The sequence below is a fragment of the Chrysemys picta genome, chromosome 8, assembly GCF_011386835.1.
Source record: "Chrysemys picta bellii isolate R12L10 chromosome 8, ASM1138683v2, whole genome shotgun sequence".
Taxonomy (NCBI): Eukaryota; Metazoa; Chordata; order Testudines; family Emydidae; genus Chrysemys; species Chrysemys picta.
The window spans coordinates 85,188,123-85,209,143 of record NC_088798.1 but is presented as its reverse complement, the minus strand read 5'-3'; positions in this window follow the sequence as shown (position 1 = coordinate 85,209,143).

The window sequence follows — 21,021 nt, the reverse complement described above, 5'->3', positions numbered from 1 at the left end:
TACAGAAAAAGATTAAAATATTTTGGCATGCAGTAACTGTACAAGCTTAAATTTTTTAAAAATCAGGGCCATGAGATTTTAAAACCAAAATCTTTTCATGGATTAAAATCTAAATTAAATATACCTCTGCAGAGTTTGCAACAACTCATGGCCCCATCATTCTAGTGCATGGAAACCAAAGAATGAAACTGATGAGAAACAGATCAGTCTACTTCAGCAGACACTATAAATGATGATAAGTAAATTAGATTTTAACAGGTCTGTCAATTTTAATAACCCAAAGTGGTGCTAGTAAGTCGTAAAATGGGTAAGGAAAGGAGACCAACCTAATAGGAAACATTGTCTTATGGTGAAAGCACTGGACTGTGATGCTGGGGACCTGATATCAGTTCCTGACTATTTCAGTCTGACTCTGTGACCTTGGGCAAATCACTTAGGGACAGATTTTTCCAAGGTGTTGAGGTGCCTAAAAATATGATGTGATGTTTTGGGGTTCATCCAGCCCAGTAAGGAGTTTGATCATCATCTGCCTTGTTACCCCAAGGCATCTTTTGGATGTGCAGCTTGGGTCTGGAGCTCTGACCCCTTACAGCCTGTCAGCAGTCCCCAAACCTCACCCTGGCTTTGCCCAATCTGCCTAGTCCTTGCAGGTTGGCCTTAGTATCATTCCAGCCCTGAATTTGCCTTCAAATTGTCCTTCTAAATGGACTGTCCCTCCCATTGGACCCTCACAGAGGAAGTGTTTGGTTTGCTGCCTTTATAGACAGTAAAACACTCCAACCTGTCAGTTCTCCTGAAGCATACAGTTTACTGAACTTACCCAGCACTAATGCTTTATAAAGAAAGCAAAACAAGTTTATTAACAAAAGAATCGTGGATTAAGTCATACCAAGTAAAAGGGACAAAGGTAAGAAATGGTTACAAGCAAATAAAAGTAAAAACACACATTTAAAGTTTAAAACTTAACCTAGCAGGATGCAGTATTTGTTCAAGATGGTTTCTCTAATGCTTTTGCTGGCCAGGATGCATCATGGAGATTAAATTGCTTGGTTCCTTTGTCTGCTAAAGTGAAGGATAAAAATGGAGTCTCTCTCTCATCCTTCTATCCCCAAAGGGATGTCTTTATTTTACAGGTCAGGAAGGATTCCTGGGAATCAGTCTCCTGCATCTCTCTGGTATGCAGGAGCCAGGTTAATTCTCTCTTTTGATTTCAGGATCAGGATAATTCCATTCGGTTTAGCTCAATGTCTTAGTTTACTGATAATATGTAAATTGAGGTAATCCCATATTCTTTTGTTTAGGACAGACCTGTTTATCACCTTTGCCTGGGCTAAGATGTCTTGTCTTAAACATGTTATGGTAACATCATACAGAAGGAATTCATAACTTCACATAAACCATTATCACATGCATTTTACAATGATATTAATAACCAGTATGTTGTTAGCTTTCATATGATATCTCACAAGGCATATTTTGTACAGATATTATTGCTTAAAGTTGAGTACATATGGAAGACTTTTTGGGATCTCTGATTTAATCTTTTTGTGCCAGAGTTCCCACTCTGTAAATTGGGTATGATGATAACCCTTCCTTTCTACCACCGATTGTCTGTTTTATCATTTCAGACTTGTAAAATCTTTGGGGCAGGGATTATCTCTTGATATGCCTTTGTATAGTAACTAGCACAATTGGCCTTGGACTTTTATTAGAGCCTCTATTTGCTAACATAATACAAATAATAGGAACATAATTACAGCTAGCCCAGTATCCTGTCTTTCGACAGTGGCCAATGCCAGATGCTTGAACGGGAATGAACAGAACAAGGCAATCATCAACTGATTCATCCCCTGTTGTCCAGTTCCAGCATCTGTCAGTGAGAGGCTTAAGGACACCCAGAGTATGGGGTTGTGCCTTGACTATCTTGGCTAATAGCTTTTGTTGAACATATTCTCCATGAATTCATCTAATACATTTTTGAATCCAGTGACAGTTTGGGTCTTCACAACATCCCCTGGCAATAAGTTCCACTAGTTAATTGTTTGTTGTGTGAAGAAGTACTTTCTTTTGTTTGTTTAAATAATTACTATTTTTATTCCTAAAAGGATATAAAGAATCGGGGGTCACCCAGTAAAATTAAAAGACAGCAAAACAATGTATGTATTTATACAAGGTTATCTCCATTTGCCTTCCTGTAATAAGATGGAGAAAAGTTTTAGAGGGGCATTTTTTTTTGTAGTCTGTTGGGTGCATTAGCTATGGAGAAAAGCAGAGAGCGAGCCAGATTTAATGTTTATGAGGTGACTTGGCTGCTAGGTTGATTATTGAAAAATAACTGTTTTGACAAATCAATTACAGCCAGAGTGATGGAGAACAATAGTAAGAATGGTGACAAGCTTCATTAGGCATACTCTCTCTCTCTCTCTCTCTCTCTCTCAAGTCTTTGGCTGGGTCATTGGACTAACTGTGAATTTGGGTCAAGGACCTGAGTGGGTAGGGTGGCCTCGTTTATCATCAGTGAAGGCTGAGACAACAGTCATCAGTCCATTTGACTCCAGCTGGGAAGTGAACAGCTTATATTGTTTTAGTGATGATTTGAGAGGCTCATCAATAAAATCACCAATACTCTTTTCAGTGCGGTAATCCATCTGTGTCTTAGTGATCTGTGTGATTGCTAGCTGCAAAGACAAGGAGAGAGTAAGGGGAATAAAAGCAGCTTCAGTTTTTTCCCTTTCATTTCACTAATTTCAATGGCACACTTCAGAGTCTCTAGGCTGGTCTAACAAAGTCACCTAGATTTGATTGTCTTATCCTGCAAATTAGTTTTATGTTGTTGAACTGGGACACTAATAGAGAGCAGTGTGAAAAGGAATATTCATTCATCCGTGAGGTGCTGATTTCATTGGATGGCAACGTAGAACCCTTCTTCCTAAAATATTGGGACTGTTGTGACCCTACTTACACCCGTTTTACGTTGGTGTAACTCCAGTGACTCAATAGCAGTATTCCTGATTCACAGTGGTGTAAGGTAAGATCAGAAGGGGGCCCACAGAGCTTATTTAGTACAGAGGAACTACTTCATTAGACCCAAGAATGTTACGGGGGAAGAGGTTCCCCTCTGCAGGTCAGTGCTCATGACACGCATTCACCAGCCTTCTTTAAAATGTAGCTTCACCATCATTGAACGATAGGATGGGTAAGAATGTGCACTAATTGAGCTAACTGGGAGTGAGCTAATCAAGATGTACCAATTAGTTTAATTGGTGCAAACCCAATCTTCCTCTTTGCTTAAAGTAGCACCAGTGCTAAGTACACTGATTACTGCATCAAAGTTATCCTTGAGTGTGGACAAGGGCTCGGCAAAGTAAGCAGCTAGCAGTCAGAATACACAAAGGGAAACTGAATAGTTGAGTGAGGAGCTATTTTTATTGGATCACTCTTCAGAGCTGGACTGGCCTTTAAGTTTTGCTGGTGAGAATTGACATAATTCAGCTCAGCTGTTAGTGTCCCAGATGTAAAGTAGATAATGCTATGAAAATAGCTATGGTACGTCATTTTCTTTGTATAGGAGTTGTTTGTATTTTAATCTCATATTGGCTTCTTCCTGATTATGTATTTTATTACTTGGCTCTGTTTGTTATGCTCCAAAAACATCAATTAAATTACTAATGTGAAGGGTTTTTGTAATGATAGTCTTTTGCCATCCTCAGATGGAAGGCAATGTAGAAATTAAAAGTGCTTTACGAACATTAATGAGTTGAACTTCACAGCACCCCATGGGAGAGGTAAGTAATTTCTTCCTATTTTACAGATGGAGAAGCTGAGACAAAGAGAGGTTACGTATTTTGCCTGAAGTTATGCAAGATATTAAGTTAGAGATGGGAATAAAACCCAGATATCATTCGTAGTCCTGGAACCATGGGCTTCATCCACAATTCCAGCCTTGTTGGGGAAGGATATCTTACTCCCCCTCCATCAATCCAGCCAAACAGACTTGCTAAATTTGTCCCAGTTTAATCTTTCTGACATAATTCTGGATGAGTGACATGGAGAGCACCATTTATTTATTTTGGCAGCTCGTGAGACTGTTTTGTTTGCCTAGCACCTTGTTAACATTGGAAGAGCAAAAATTCACCTGATCTTAAATGTTGGAGTCATCTTTTTCAAGTGTCCTGCTGTTAATTGAACAAAGAGCTTCAAGGACCACATGTCTGCATAAGTGAACAGTAATTGAACCTTATCACAGACAAGTGCCCAGTTTTCCCAGTGCCTGGGCAAATGCATACACAGGACAGAAGCACAGCACAAGTAGCTGCTTTGCCCCAAAGTACGTTTTATCTCTATTCCTGAATGCAGGAGTTTTACTGAGATTTATAAGAATCTTGCTCCCTTTGTGGTTCTAATAGCAAAATCCTAACAGATTTCTGTAAATGTCTGCTTATAGCTTGGATGCAAAACAGGAAAAAAACATTAAAAACAGATGGGGTTAGACTCTGCAGCCCTCTGTTCATGTTGATGAACATGTACTTTCCCGAGTATTCCCATAAATCCAGGCATATTGACTTCAGTGGGACTTCTCCTGTGAGTAAATGCTTATGAACATGAATGAGTCTAGCCCATAGGCTTCTACTCACGTAGATCAAATTGTTGGCCTAGTACTAACAGCAGCTACAGTATTTCTTTAAAGGGAGACAACTAACTTAGAAATCAAACTTCTGTCTGAAAACTTCTGTTTAGGGCTGGTCAAAGAAGTTTTCTACTGAAACTGTTTTTCAATGAAATTTTTTTTGATAAAACTAAAATATTCACAAAAATCATCTGGTTCCTAAGGAAAACTTCAGTTTTTCATCTGGAAAATTCATGCCCCCAAATTGAAATGTTTCCGTCAAAATTAAAAATATTTTAATTTGGATATTCTGCCATGGTGCCTCCTAGGAGTTGTTGCTAGGTTTCCTCATTTGCCCATTCTGCACTATGGGCCAGGCTCCCCAATTAGACTATATCTTTCTTGATTCACCGCCTCTCCGCACCAAGAAGAGGTTCTCTCCATCCTACATGTCCAACAAATGGGCAATCATGGGCTAAATGCAGCAACCCTGGCTCATGATCATGAGTGCCAACCTCAGGGAAGACTGTTAAGAAACAGGGCATAAACTTCAAACTGGTTGTATGTTCTATACTTAGATATCACAATCAAGTACCAGGTATGAATTCCTCAAGCACTACAACAGCTTTAACATGGAGTCACAGACAGTTCCCTTGGTACTCTGGGCCATCTTGCCTCCTAGGAATGTTTGCCTTTGTGATACAGAAAAAAACCACAACAATTCAAGTTACTTCCAGACCCAAAGGACCAGTCCCTTACCCCAGCTTAGTTGTACCTCAGAGACAACACTTGTAGCCAGTGCTATAATACTAACTAAATATTTATTAACTAGGAAAAAAGAAATTATTTATTTACAAGGTTAAATCAGGTAAATATATACACACAAATGAGCTACAGTGCTTGGTTCCAAAAGGAGATAGTAGCTGCTATCTGTGCAAGCTCTCCATTTTAGCTAACTCAAACTAAGTAGCTTGGGGATCCCTTGCTTGTGCTTAGAAATATTGTCCAAGCAGCATAGTGATACAGTTCCTTCCCATCTGGCATTTTTATTTCCTTCTCCAACAGTTAAAAATGATGGAACAAGTATTGGTGCCTGCCTCCTCTTCATGTGTGTGCATTGGGGCAATCAACAAAGTCTTTCTCTTTTGTTTCATGTGGCTCGTTTGGTTTCACTGAGCTTTCTTGTGTACAGGACCAGAACCTTACACTAATTAGTGCTTCTTTCTTGTTTGGTAAGTAACAGAATTACAGAGGTGTACAGTACAAACATAGAATATAACTTTATGCCATGGGCTACAGTTGTTATATGTGAGATCAATACCTGCAGCATCCTACAAGCATTTCATCAAGTCTAAACACTAAACACATTCTTATCAAATTAACATCTAACACAGCTAATACAGGTGAGCCAGATTGGTTTCCAGCTATACATTTGTCAGTGTTCAGTGAGGCCTAGGGGCCTTGGCATGAGCTGGTACTGGTCTGCCCACATTAGAGGGAGATTGTGGTGCACAACGGGAGATGTGGTCTGATAGGGAAACCTGCCTATAGAGGAGAATGGGATCACGAGGCACCTGAATTATAACTCCAATGAGGCATTTCAGGTTTTGGAAAAGCCCTAATTTTCTGACCAGCTCTACTGTTACAATAATCTTAGGTGTTACTTGTAGCTGGAAAAGATTTAGGAAAACACATTTTTTTTTCTTTCTTTTTTTCACTTTGTTTACTTTGCACATCTGACAACATTTTGTGCATAGTCAGTGTAGCTGTTTGCCAATCACTTCCCTGTGTTGGGGCCTTTCTCACAGGAACATGGGAGAAAAGAACATTTAGAGAAGTAGGAAAATGTGATTGTGAAAACCAGGAAGCATTGTAAGGTGGACCCAGGAGCAAGTGTAATACATGGAATTACTTTTAACTCTTCTGTTTTTTTTAAACGTGATTAGATTATGAGTTGACAAAATGCCCTTTTCAAACAAATGTAATCTCCCTCTGAAAGGCACAGATGGTGTTGCTTTGCATTGAGAGTTTTGCTGGTATGTACAGCTGTTTGTAAAAAGATATATTCTCTTTGAATGAAAAAGTGCTATTATGGGCAGGGTGGGCTATCCTGAATAAACATGCATTGACGTGATACAATGATGTTTCTTATTGCTTTATTACCAGGACTGTGAAAAATATTCATAAAGAACCAAGAATTCACCCTAAATGAGCGTGGTTTTGGATTGTTACATATCTAGAAAAGGTTCCTGAACATGCCCAGCTGTTTACAGGCCCCTCTTCTTCTTTAGCTTGGGGCTGCACATGACCCTTTCCCCTTCTATACACACTCGTTACCTTTTGATGCTTTTGTGGGTGGAGGCCTGGTAGCCTGCCCGTTTTCTGCCTCAGGCCAAGCAACCCCCTCCATTGGATCCTCCTGTGACCCAAATATTTTGTGTATATAGACGCCTGTTATAGATCATTGTCTCCCCAGTCCATAAAGGGTCTTCTGGGGAGTGGAGGTGGCCAGGGTGGACTTCTTACTTTGACCTCATAGGCCAGCCAGTGCATTGGAAATACTCTGGCTTCTGCTGTGGAACAGCACTCTGATGGGTTACTAGTAGAGATTTCTCATATTAGCATGAATCCTGTGAATTCCCCTGCAACCATGTGAAAGGGAAGAGATGCACCAGAGTTCCTAGAAGTGCTAGGAGCACTGATGGCTAAAGAACTTTGTTTCTCTCATTAACATGCTTATTGGCTTGGTGTTTTCTGTCCATGCTGCACTATGAGTGGGGTGGTTACATCTAGCCACCCCCCCAATAAACTGTATACAAACTCTACTCCATCCTCCCCTTTAACTGAGTTCCTTTCCCTCACCCCAACAAAGCAAAACCACAACAAATGAAAAACGGGAAAAAATGGGAAAGCAGGTGGCATTTGCAGTGTATGCTGGAGGTAACCTAATCCAGGCTCTGGCTAATCAGGGGAAGGGGTAGCGAGTTCCAGAGCTGAGGGTCATTCACTGAGAACACCCTACTGCCAGCCCCCTCTCATGTTTACCAGGAAGGGCCAAAGTGGTCCCTCGGGAGGTCAGGACCCACACTGTTTTGGACTTCATGGTCAAAACCAATACCTTAAACTTCATGGAAAAGGTAAGGCTATGGTCCAAGCTGGAAAAGTCCTTTAAGGGCCTTGCTGTATGACACCTCCTACAAGCATCATGGCAATAATGCTTTGTTAAATAAACTTGTTTTCACTATAAACATATGTAAGTGCTGTGTGTTAAGTAAGTGACACTTATAAGCTGGGCTGTACTACTTCTTTGGGAGCAGAGAATCTGTAAATACTGGGGTGTCCTCTGGAACTGGGGCTGGACACTTGAGGGAGATGCTCAGCGGACTAAGGAGTTGGAGCATGCCTATCGCTAAGCTAGAGTCTGCGTAGACGTAGGGGGGAGTCTTGTGTTGCCCATGACCAGTGGAGTTGGGGAGCTGACCCCTAGCAGGCATGAACAAGATTTCCTCATGCTAAGAGCAGGTGGTATCTTGGATACCCTAGTTATCCCTGGGAAGCGTCACCCTATTGTCAGGAGGCACCTGCCAAAAATATAAAATAAATGGCAAACTCATTCCCCTCTTTACTTCTCTGTTCTTTTTCTTCTTCTCTGCTTTCCTCCTTGCTCCTCTTCTATTTTGTGTCGCAGTGTGTGACATTAGGTTTACTTTTTTTCTAGTCTAAATGATCCTTGACTATGTTTAAATATTGCTGGCTGTGCTGAATTCAGTCTGAGAGAGGTAAATTTACATTTCAAGGAAGACTCAATACACCACCCAGCCTCAAAAAAGGGAACTCATGACATAACCTTGATATTGAGCTGTCACTGAAAGTGGAAGAGATGGAGAAGGGGAATCAGTTATGAAGGGGGAGGGTAGATATTTACTTTGATTGTGTTTTAGGTTCAGCAGCCACTGCATGACCTGCCCTTTTATATGGACTTTGTCAGCTTGTCCTTCCACAATAATGGCCTGTGCTACTGGAACTAGTGTGTTATTTCAGATCAGAAGGCAGTCTTCTATATTTAGCCATGATTCTGTGAAGTAAGTTCTGAGTGCACACCAAACAGGAGGGGTTTGCAGCAGTTGAAATTAGATGGACATTGGTTCTATCAACTGCTGCAAGTTATTTTATTCTTTATAGTTTGCTCTGCAAGGTCCTTGTCTTGGTCTTTTATCGGCTAGTTCATTTTGTCCCCCAGGGTGACTAATTGTGTACTGAAACAGTCTCTGGGAGTCAAAGAAATAGCACGCTTTACATGCTGAATTTCTGCAACTGATACTACACTGGATGCTACTGAAGTACACAACTCCCTTCAACAGCAGTCTTTGTCTGTAAGAAGTGTGTCAGGCTGCAGACTACCTTGTGCTTACCTAGCTTTCTACCTGCCTTTTTTTAAAGCTCTTCTCCGTTTCTATTTGTTATGGCCTCCTCTGGCATGTTTGATAATTAAACTCATTCTGCCCCACCTGCACTGACAGACTTTCACTCTACCTGCCTGAACTGATTTGTAACGCATGCCTCTTTACTGACTCTCTTATATGGCTAAGCAGATCTGCAAACCTTTCTCTGTTTTGGTCTGCACTGAATAAGAACAAGCACTAATTTATGTATTTATTTATGTGCATTTTTTCCAGATGGCCTATCTAAATTCTAGTTGCACCCTGTACATATAAAAACCCAACCTTTATGCAAAAATACAGTGACAAAATATTGAACTGAATTTCCCCAAGCAATAAAGCTTCAGGGAAGTGGAATAGATAGGGCTTTCCATATAAATCTGGACTTGTCATTACTTTCATAGTTTAGATTCTAAGGCCAGAAGGGACTGGTGTGAACCTCAAGTCTGAACTCCATAGGACTGCCCAGAATTAATTCCTGTTTGAACTAGAACATCTTTTAGAAAAACCTGAAATCTTCATTTAAAAATTGCCAGTAATGGACAATCCATCACAACCCTTGATAAATTGTTCCAATGGTTAATTACACTGTCACAACTCCAGCTGAGTGCTCCCTCTGGGCTGTGAGGGGATCCAGCGGTCAATCTCTGGATGCTTCAAGCCCCCAGAATCTGAATGGAGTCTAGGCACTACTGCTGTCTTAGGGCCTGTGGGCACACTCTTGGGGTACAGATCTTCTATCTGGTACCCCCTCCTGAAAGCTGCAACTACACTGCCCAACTTCCTGCCCAACCCCTTTAACCTGTGATGATCCCTGAGGCTCTCCCCATAGTTTAAACACACCCAGTCCCCAAACTCAACCTGAAGGCGTACACAGATACTTAAAATACACAGGATTCTAGCAGCATTGCTCTTTCATGAATAGCATGAGAAATGCACAGTTCTATACAAAAATAATAAACTGTGTGCACATTTCCCTGGCTCAGTTTCCTCACCAGTCCGGAGCTTTTATTTTGAGCCTTGGTCAGAGTTGTCTGGGTCCTTCAGTGGTAGTGAATGGTATGTGCTCTGAAACATGGAACAGTCTCCCTCAGCTCATCTTCTTTCATCTTGGCCACTCTGTCCTGTTCTTTCACCTGCCACGATGCTTCCACTCTTCAAACCACCAGACCCTTGTTGAAGGAAGTTGGGGAAAAAGTGGTTTCCCCACTCAGGCAACCCTTTAGTGTAACTGTAATCCAGACATTAAATTCTAGTGACACATGACACAGCCCTGCAAGCCCATGGCAGATTCCAGTTTTACATAGAGGCATGCAGTGATACAATAATTGTCATAGCAACAACTTCAACATATTAACTAGAATTAGAATTATACAATTCAAAAGTTGTATAGACAGATTTCCCAAAACATCACATCCTTAAAAGTTTGCACATTATTTCCAGTGTGAATTGGTCTAGCTTCAATTTCCTGCTACTGGATTTTGTTATACCTTTGGCTTCTAAGCTGAATTATCAAATTTTTGTTCCCCATGTAGGCACTATAAGTAGGGCTCCATGTCAGTCAGATTCTGTGACTTTCCATGACCTCTGTGACTTCTGCAGGGGCCAGCGTGGCTGACCCCAGGGCCACCCAAGCAGCTGGCCCCTGGGACAGCCACACCAGCCACTGCTGGAGCGGCCCCTTGGGACAGCCACACCAGCTGCTGCTCCAGCGGCCCCAGCAGTGGTCTTCGGGCAGCCAGCCAGAGCAGCTGTGGTCTGCGGCCCCAGGTAGCAGTCCGCGGCGGGGCGGCCACCCGGAGCAGCTGCGGTCCATGGCCTCAGGCAGTGGGCCATGGCGGGGCTGGCCGGCTGGAGCAGCCACAGTCCTCTGCCCCAGGCAGTGGTCCATGGCAGGCCAGCGGAGCAGCTGCAAGCTGCAGCCCCCAGCAGCTGGTGCTGCTAGCCCCGGGCAGTTCCCCAGCAGCACCTCCCTCAAACCGCACCAGTGCCCTGCCAGTGCACCCCCTCTCCCCCGTCCAAGATTTAATCACAGGTATTTTTAGTATGAGTCATGTACAGGTCACGGGTTGTGAATTTTTGTTTATTGCCTGTGACCTGTCCATGACTTTACTAAAAATACCCGTGACCAAGTCACCCCTGTGATCGAGTCACCCCTTAACCTGTTCTTGGATCAACTAAGCAAATTGAGCTTGTGGAATCCTTCACTATAAAGCATGCTTTCCAACCCTTTTATCATTCTCGTGGCTCCTCTCTGATCCCTCTCCAGTTTATCAACATCCTTCTTGAATTATGAACACCAGAATTGGGCATAGAATTCCACTAGCAGTCACAGCAGTACCTAACACAGAGGTAATATCAACTTTCTACTCAATATTCCCCTATTTATACATCCATGGATAGCATTAGCATTAGCCCTTTTGGCCACAGCATTACACTGGGAGCTCATGTTCAGCTGATTATCCTCCATGACCCCCAATTCTTTTTCAGCCACTGCTTCCCAGGATAGAGTTCCCCATCCTGTAAGTCTGACCTAGGTTCTCTGTTCCTAGATGTATGGCTTTACATTTGATCATACTAAAATACATATTGCTTGCTTACCATAACTATTATGCAACATAAACCTTATTTTAGAAAATATAAGAATTAGAATGAGAAGACAAAGATAAATAGAACAGTTAATTGTAATGCTACATTATCTAGCTTAATCATATTAAGATATCACCAAGTTTGGTTACAGAATAAAAAATATTAGAAAACTATTTGAATTAAGGTATCCTCTGGTACAACATGGTGTCCTAAGTCCCACCCCTCCTTCAAAGGGGACTATCCAAACAACTAGTAAGTAATCACTTTTTATTATAACAAGAGTCTTTTTCAACTCTAGTCTGATAATCAAGGTGGCTTGCTCTTACCTCCATTATTACAAATACAGTTTCCCTGAATCTTAAAAGTAATTACCTCATGCTGTAGATTCTAGATGTCCAAAGGCAAAATCATTCAGCCAGCTCCTTGTCTGAGGCGGGATTCAGATATCGGCTTCCCAAGTCTCAATATCTCATAGAGTTTAAGGCCAGAGAGGACCACCAGATCATCTAGTCTGACGACCTTTGTATCACAGGACACCAACACCATCCACCGCCTGCAAACTAAACTCAACAACCAAAATTAGGCCAAAGTATTACAGTCCACAGGAAATGAAATTCTGATGTGCCACAGACAAAGAATATGAGGGTTGAGGTGCACCAAGGCCTCAGGCCCTTTCCATGGCAGGGAATAGATTAAGTACAATATACCTGGATGATACCAGTGAATGACCCATATGCCGTGCTGCAGAGGAAGGTGAAAACCTCCCAAGATCACTGCTAATCTGACCTGGGGGAAAATTCTATCCTGACCCCACATATGTCAGTCAGTTAGACTTCAAGCAGGTGAGCAAGAACCAGTCAGCCAAGCACCTGAGAGAGAGAATGCTGGGTGCCACCTTAGAGCACTGGCCTACCCCACAGCTCTGGGCTCCTGATGGTGGTGGGGAACCCCTGAGCTACTGGCCCTCACGGGCACCTGGAGCTGAGGGCAGTGGGGGTCCCGCAGCTCCTGGCTCACATGGGAGCTGGGGTATACTGCAGCCCCCAGATGTTTAGGGCGGCTCCTAGCCCCTGCGCAGCTGCCTGGCTTCAGGCAGTGTGGGGATCCGCATATCCCCATTTTGTCCCTAGGGTTACCATATTTCCACAGTCAAAAAAGAGGACGGGAGGAGCCCCGCCCTAGCCCCGCACCTGTCCTGCCCTAGCCCCGCCCCTGCCCATTCCACTCCCTCCACCTTCCTTCCCCCTCAGAACCCCCAACCCTCCCCCCCCCTGCTCCTTGTCCCCTGACTGCCCCCTCCTGAGACCTTCCCCCCATCCTAACTGGCCCCCTAGGACCCTACCCCCTACCTGTCCCCTGACTGCCCCAACCCTTATCCACACCCCCACCCCCTGACAGCCCACTCCCCAGAACTCCTGACCCATCTAAACCCCTCTGCTCCCTGTCCCCTGACTGCCCCCTCCTGGGACCCCTGCTCCTAACTGCCCTCCAGAACCCCACCCCCTACCTAAGCCTCCCTGTGCCTTGTCCCCAAACTGCCCCCTCCTGAGACCCCCCCACCTGTACTCTGACTGCCCAAAACCTTACACTCCCAACCCCCAGACAGCCCCCCCCCCGAACTCCTGACCCATCCAACCCTCCCCCTGCTCCCTGTCTCTTGACTAACCCCTCCAGAACCTCCCTGCCGCTTCTCTGACCCCCTGGCTACCTTACCGTGCTGCAGAGCAGCGCGCTCGGCAGCAGGGGGAGGGGAGCAGGGTCGAAGCTCCAGACTGCCAGAGGCCCGAGGCGAACGGCCTGCCGGCGATCTGCGAATGCAGGGAGGGTGGGGAGTGAGGGAGAGAGAGGAGGGGAGTGGTTTCAAGTTGCAGGGGAGAGGAGGGGGAAGTGGAGGAAGGGCTCTGGCTGCCGAAGCCCCGTGCGAGTGGCAGGATCCGACCAGCTGCCCTGTAAGCCGCGCACGCTCTGCATGGGGGGGAAATCTGGACATTTACAAATTCCCCCTGGACGCTATTTTTAACTCAAAAAAGCCGGACATGTCCGGCAGAATCCGGACGAATGGTAACCCTATTTGTCCCGGATATTTTTAGTAAAAGTCACAGACAGGTCACAGCTTCCATGACGTTTTCTTTTTTGCCCGTGACCTGTCCGTGACTTTTACTAAAAATATCCGGGACAAAATCTTAGCCTCCTGATCCCTGCAGGTGACTGGCTGATGCATGAGATTTTAGGAACTTAAGATATAAACTGGAAGGGAACCCCTGGGCTGGTGAGCCCTGCTCCCCATCATCACAAGCAACCCTATCATACAATCCAACTCATAAATTTGCCCAGCTTTCTTAACACTAATGAAGTTGTTTGCCTCCACAACTCCTGTTGGGAGGCTGTTCCAGAACCTCACTTCTCTGTTGGTTAGAAACCTTTTTCTAGTTTCTAGCCTGAATTTGTTCATAGCCAGTTTGTATCCATTTGTTCTTACGTTAGCATACTCCTTTAGCTTAAATAGCGTTACACCCTCCTTGGTATTTTATCCCATCCCTTCACTCCCTGATGTATTTACAGAGAGCAATCATATCCCCTCTCAGCTTTTGTTTTGCTAGGCCAAACGGGCCAAGGTCTTCCAGTCTCCACTCATAAGATAGGCCCTCCATTCCTCTAATCATTAAAATCAGTAGATCTCTCTGTCCCTGTTCCAATTTGAATTCATCTCTCTTGCACATGGATGACCACAACTGCAGACTGTATTCCAATATGTAGCCACAATGTAGTTTTCTTTGCTGATTAGTCCCTTTCCCCTTTCCCTATAGGCTCTCTGTTACTCCTAACTAGTGACCTTTTTTGAGGTGGCTATTCATCCAGTTGGGTGTGAAGCCTTTTCCTACAAGTTTTCCCCCCACCTTGTTTGGGATGTAAATTGAAGATAGTTTTGTTATTTGATTGAAAGAATTTTTAAGCCTTTCCCACATTTAAATCCTTGAGCTCTTCAGTCTAGTTGATTTTAACTAGTTCCCTTAATTTCCTAAAGTCTGCCCTTTTGAAATAAAAAGAACATAGCTGACAACCTGGTTTTGGTTATCCATCCATTTAATTCAAACTGAATCAGCTTGTGATCACTCAGTCGAAGGTTATTTCCTATGGCCAGCTCTTCTATGGTGTCCTCCTACTTACCAAACTAAGTTTAAAATTACACCTCTTGTTAGTTTAGTAGTGATTTAATGAAAAAAAAAATCTATCATATCCAGGAGTAACCAACTCCTACTAGTATTAGTAGTGTTTATTCTCCAATCCAGAAAGTTAATTTCCCTTTATAACCCAATTCTTGGTAGTATTCATCTCTCTAATGATATTAAAGAGATCTCTGTCCATATCCAAATCCAGTTGTGGGATTCTATAGCAGACCCCTAACACATCTCAGTTATTCCTGGGCCAGGTTCCTTGCTTCCTTTTCGTGCACTAGGACTGATTCATATTTTTTTTTTTTTTTTTTTTTAACGTTTTGTTGTTTATCATGGTGCTTGAATGCCTGTGGCTAAGCACCATAGAAATCACAGCATCAGAAATCTAGAGATGGAAAAAACCCCTATTAGATCATCCAGCTTCTCTCCCAGCCAATATGTTCCCTGTGGTGTGTTTTCTAGTGGTATGTCTCATCTAGTTTTTGAAAGTCCCAAGTGATGCGGTTTCCATTAATTTCCTTGGGAGATTGAATGTGATCAATACACAAACTATAACATGGGATCAATACATAAAATGGAATGGGTTCGATACATAAACAGTAATATATTAAATACCAGTGTGGACTATAAAAGGTATTTCCTTTCTCCATGGGTATATGGATATGTTATCAGGGCAAAACAAAGTGTCTTCCAGATACAGCTATCTAGTGAAAAGTAATTCAAGCTCTGGGTAATTATATGAAGTTTGCATTCAGATCTGAACTGCTTAAATATGGAGGAATTTGTGTCCTCTTTCCTAATCTTAATGGGCCAAATTCTGTTTAGTGGGCCAAATTTGGTTTGAATTGTTGGAAAGTCTCTGCACAGACTATCTTATGCCTAACACAAAAATATAGATACAACAATGGCTAATTAATATCTTAGTCCACCACATTGTTTTGAAGTGATATAATTTTGAATGTTTATAATATGAAACCACATAGTTTTTTCTGCAGGTTACATTTACCCTCTTCTCTTGCACCTCTTAAATGATACAACAAAAATGTATAAAAATGTCAACTCTTTGGGCAGTGTTTATTTCTCTGGCTTTTTCTCAGAAGACTATAGCATGCTCTGTCTGGTAAAGACTTTGCTTTACAGATCATTACACTCCCTTTTCCCCCATGATACCACTGTTGATTGTACACAGTTCATTCAATGTATTTTACAGAGTCCAATGGGAGTAAAGGGAGTTTAATGGACTGTAAAAGGGCCAGCTTTACAGAAGTGATTGTCATTTTCACTCATTCACATTGCTGATTTTGGAAAATGCTGTTGATTGAGCTATTCACCCACAAGTGTTGGGACAGCCTTAAGTTTGGAGGCATCCAAACTTTCACCCATCTTTTTGCATCTTTGTATTGTTTCTACAAATGTTGGGATCAGAAGTGCAAAAGGTTATGGGCTTGAGCTGCAGAGTTTGGAAATGAAGCCAAACTTTGAGTGTTCATATCACAGGTTTTGGTTCAAGCCCATCTTTAAGTGCAATATCTACATTGTTGCAAATAGCCACAACAATACTGTAGAGTCCTAGAAAACTGAGCTGGTAATGGACTATTAAACCATCGATAGTTACCACAGTTTGTCTAGTGCTATGTCTAATCCTTTTTGGAACTTTGTCCAGTGATGGAGCTTCCCCCACTTCCCTGGGAAGTATTTTTATAGTCCCATAGAACGGACTGTTAAGACACTTTCCCTCCCGATGTTTAGTGTATATTTTCCTGAACGTACTATCGTTTGTAATTTACTGGTACAGAAAAAAAGAGAAGCAGATTATTTCTTATCGCTCAATATATTGATTTGCAACATGTTATTGTAAGATGACAGTAAAGTCTATAGTTGTGTGTGCATATATGCACACTCACTTGTATAAGCACCGTGTATACTGTACACGTACAAACAGTGCATGCACAATGACATCTATAGACCAGCGGGCCTCATTGAAAAGGAGTTTCAAAACTCTTAAGCCATTATATAATGCTCTCTGCGTAAGAGAACATTGAATTTCTGGAAGGTGTTCTTCTCTCAAAAAACACTATATTTCCTTGTTTTAATTTAAATACAGCTTTAGTCCAGCTCTCAGTATTATACTGTGCATTGAATTATCATTTAGGTAAAAAAAGAAATAAGCATGATTGTTAAGTATTTATAAATTAAAAACAAAATAGAAAATAGAAAATATTTTGTTTTAATGTGATCCTCTTATGCCTTCCTAGCTAATCTGTTTTGAAAAGTCTTCTGCTAAGGTGGAGTAAATGTATTACAACAGGGACTCTATCTAACACAGCATGGAGCTTGCCTAATTTGACTGAAGAACTGTCTCACATATCACTGTACCTAGTCAATACTCTATTATTGCAAGTTAAGTGGTTTGCTACAGTATTCTGCGTACAAGGTATTAGAAGGCATGTTGCTTAATTTCCTAAGCAATAATGGTATAAACAGTATGCATTTTTTATTATAAAAAAGCTAACAATTGCCTCCACTGAGTTAATGGTTTTTTATATACATTGGTACCCAGGAGACTGAGTGATAAATCAGAATATAATTAAATGTAAAGTGTACTAAATTTTTGGAAAACTAAAATTTATTACAGAAACAGGTCTTCAGTTCTATCTGCAATCAAACTTTAGTTTTCTTAGGATTGTATTTATTTGGTTTACACAGTTTTTTATTGATTACAGTTGGCTCAAAATAATTACAACAGTAAGAATATTAAAACAACAGAATAACAACAGGAAAATAAATCAATGGGTTATTTTTAGCAGACTACTTCTGCAGCCCTTTTCTTTTTTCATGTGGTGCCCAATGTCAGTTGCATTTCTAGTTCTTTCCAAGTGTGTGTAGCAAAGTCTTTTTTTCCCCCCCGCGGTGAGGTACATTTATTAGCCTTCCCCTACATATTTTTTTAAAACATAATGCATATGAGATGAAACATTCTGGTGCATTTTAGAGTTTCAGAATATTGTTTTAGACCTGAGATATTTCAGCTGGAAGGCGGGGGGGGGGGGGGGGGGGGGAAACTCTTCCATACAACCAATGCCTCATATCATAGGCACAAAAAGAGAGTCTTAAGCATGATATTTTAATATTTATGTATCAAAGAAGGTGCTTAAAATTGGTTACTAGGAGTCAAAATGAAAAATCCTTAGGCAAAGTATTAAAATCCTGTCTCCTAACTCACCTAATCAGCAAGTGATTAATTTTACCTGCAGTTCACCTGAAACTATAGTATTCTTAGAGTGGTACTGGATTCCCCACAAGTTCTGTAAGCCTTAGCAAATTTTGAGGTGACTGGGGCGAGTGTTAGGTTTAGAATGAAAGCAGAAATGAGGTGGGTTTCACACAATTACAAGTTTTGTTGTAAAATATGTGCACAGCTCTGAAGAGAGACACTCCTCTAGTGCTAGAGGATAATTTTAGTTTGGCTCTTCAGACACTTCAGTAGAAAATATTTTCATAATGAGTCTGATCTAAAGACCATTAGTCAATATAAGGACTTCCACTGACTTCAATAGGCCTTGCATCAGGCCCTATGACAATACACAGGCTATCACTCAGACATCCAGATACCAGCGTGTTAGCTGATAAAGAAAAAGTGTTTTGATACAGTTTAAAAAAAAAATCAGTTACCCTGTAAATGACATTGCAAATAAGAGAGATTTTTGTTAAAATGATTGCTGATTTAGAATTTAGACATTTACAAAAGTTTTGAGAGCCACATTTTCCAAATCTGCCTCTAAAATAGGGTGCATAGTTTTCACGTGTACAAATCCCACGTTTGTATGTGCAAGAACAACTTTTGTGCCTGCAGATCAGGTAGACAGACACCTAGACCCTTTGGTGGGTGAAGCCATCTTTCAGGAGGTTAGGGCTGAAGTTTTCAAATGTGCCTAGTTGGACAGGTTTGAATATCCAGTTCTCATTACATGTGTAATTACCCAGTTGCGTCCAGAAATGCAGATTTTTTTGCATGTAGATAACTGTATGCACAAAACTTGCAGGCAAAGTAATAAAAACTGATTTTGAAATCCAGTTTTTAATACCAAATTCTTCTTTTGCTCTATAGATAGCGATTCTACTGAATTAATGGAAGCCACACATTCACTGCTTAGGCCCTAAGACTTAGGGCAATGATTTGGCTTGAGAGCAAGTGTGAGTCCACAAGAGAAGTGGTAATAAGCTGCTGAGCTTTAAGAGAGTTTGTTCTTCTGAGTTTACAAGTGGGATGAACAGTTCAATCCAACCTTATGCTTTAATAGTAAAAGCAAATAGAAACCAGACTATATATATGGGAATTAGGACTTTGGGGCACCTCCAAGAAATTTCAGTAATGGCTGTAGAAATATCAGACAAATCAAACCTACAAAACAAAGTTTAACCTAAGCTAAAGTCATCGAAGGTATTGTTCCTTTCCCAAGAAGGCATGTAGGCTAAAAGTAAAGGAAATCCTTCCTTTATCCTTGCTTACATGGAAAAGAACTTAATACACATGGAAACCTGTTCAAACTTTTCAGTTTGTTCCTAGAGGTTGGCACCAATATAGCTGAGAATTTCCTGTCATCTGGAAGTGCTATCTGGCTAATGGCATACACTGAAATACAGTATGGCAGTCTTCTGTCTATTAAAATCCCCAAACCCAGTAGGGTGACCAGATGTCCCAATTTTATAGTGACAGTCCTGATATTTGGGGGTTTGTTTTATATAGGCACCTATTACCCTCCAGCCCCCTGTCCTGATTTTTCACACTTGCTGTCTGATCACCCTAAAATCCAGCACTGTGTGGACGAAGCAGATTTGTTGTATTCTGTCAACAATTTGTTTTTGTTATGAATTAGAAAGACTGGGAAGAGGAAATAATAAAGCACAATATAAATTCCATCTCTTGAACAGTAAGCTAGTGAGTTGGTTTCAAGATTAACACCCATGGTCAGGGCCAATAAGTGTTTGAAAGGAAGTTAAATAGCACTCCCAAAAGGGACTTTTTCCAACAATCATCAGCCAGAGGGGGTTGAAGTCACAAGTATGGGCTGGTAGTCCCCACTTTGTGGATTTATCATGAAAGGAATATTTGGGAGTAATAAGAAGCAAAGGTGAAACATGCAATCAGGAACAGTTGTCTGGTACAATTACAAGCTAAGACTTCCAAGAAATCTGATCAGGTAACAGTGCTGTGTAGGGGAAGCTGAAGGAGAGATTTTACCAGAGTCCCAGAGGTGTATGACTGTCAAGCTGGGAGACTAGTGGGGTTAGTGGGAGAAAGAAGGACTTTTTGTAAGTGTAAAGTATTTTGTTTAGATTCCTTGGCCCAGATCCTCAAAGGTATTTAGGCACCTTACTTCCCCTGAAATCAATGGGACTTAGGAGCCTAAATACCTTTTGTGGATCTGGGTCTTAGGTTTGCCTTAGGTTTAGTCACTATCTCGATGCACACATGATAATGCAGGCCATTTCTTCTGTTGAAATCTCATTTTCTCTCTCTGGTAATACATCTTGTTTTTTATTAGACCGCTGGAGTCTAAGACTGTTTGGGAATTTTACAAAAGCTGTCTTGAATAGATGAAGAGGTAGTGAAGGGAGGCTGTCTGGAGTCTGTTAGGATTTGCAGTTGGACTGGCACGGATGAAGTAGTCCTTTCCCATTATGTGTGTCAGTTGGAGGGCTGCAGTTCTGCTACATTGACAGGAAATATCCAATGTCCATGGACACAAACCAAGCTAAGGGATGAAAGCTGACAGCCACATAAGTACTTTTAAAACTCCATCAAGGTTTACCCAGGCCGTGGAGTGAGGACCTGTTTCTCTTCACTAGCACTCCTTTACATCATGTGGAGTGGGCAAACCTGAGCTGGGGGATGGGAGTATCTGGTGATATTTGCCCTCAAGAAAAATATAGAAACCAGTGAATGGTTTAATCAACATGTGAAAACAATTTAACTCTCAGACCATGAGAGCATATGAGCATAGCAAGTGTGGTCTTTAAGGCAATATGGTTGAGAAAAGAACCATACTTTGAAGGTATATAACCAGAAGGCTAGTTATGTGCCTGTAAATACACTGCTCACTTGAGTGCGCAATATGTTAACTACATCTGGATTTAGCATAATCATCCCTGACTAATGCGAGGGAAAGGGAGGGGGTTTAAGTGCTGAATAAATAAATTACTTAATTAC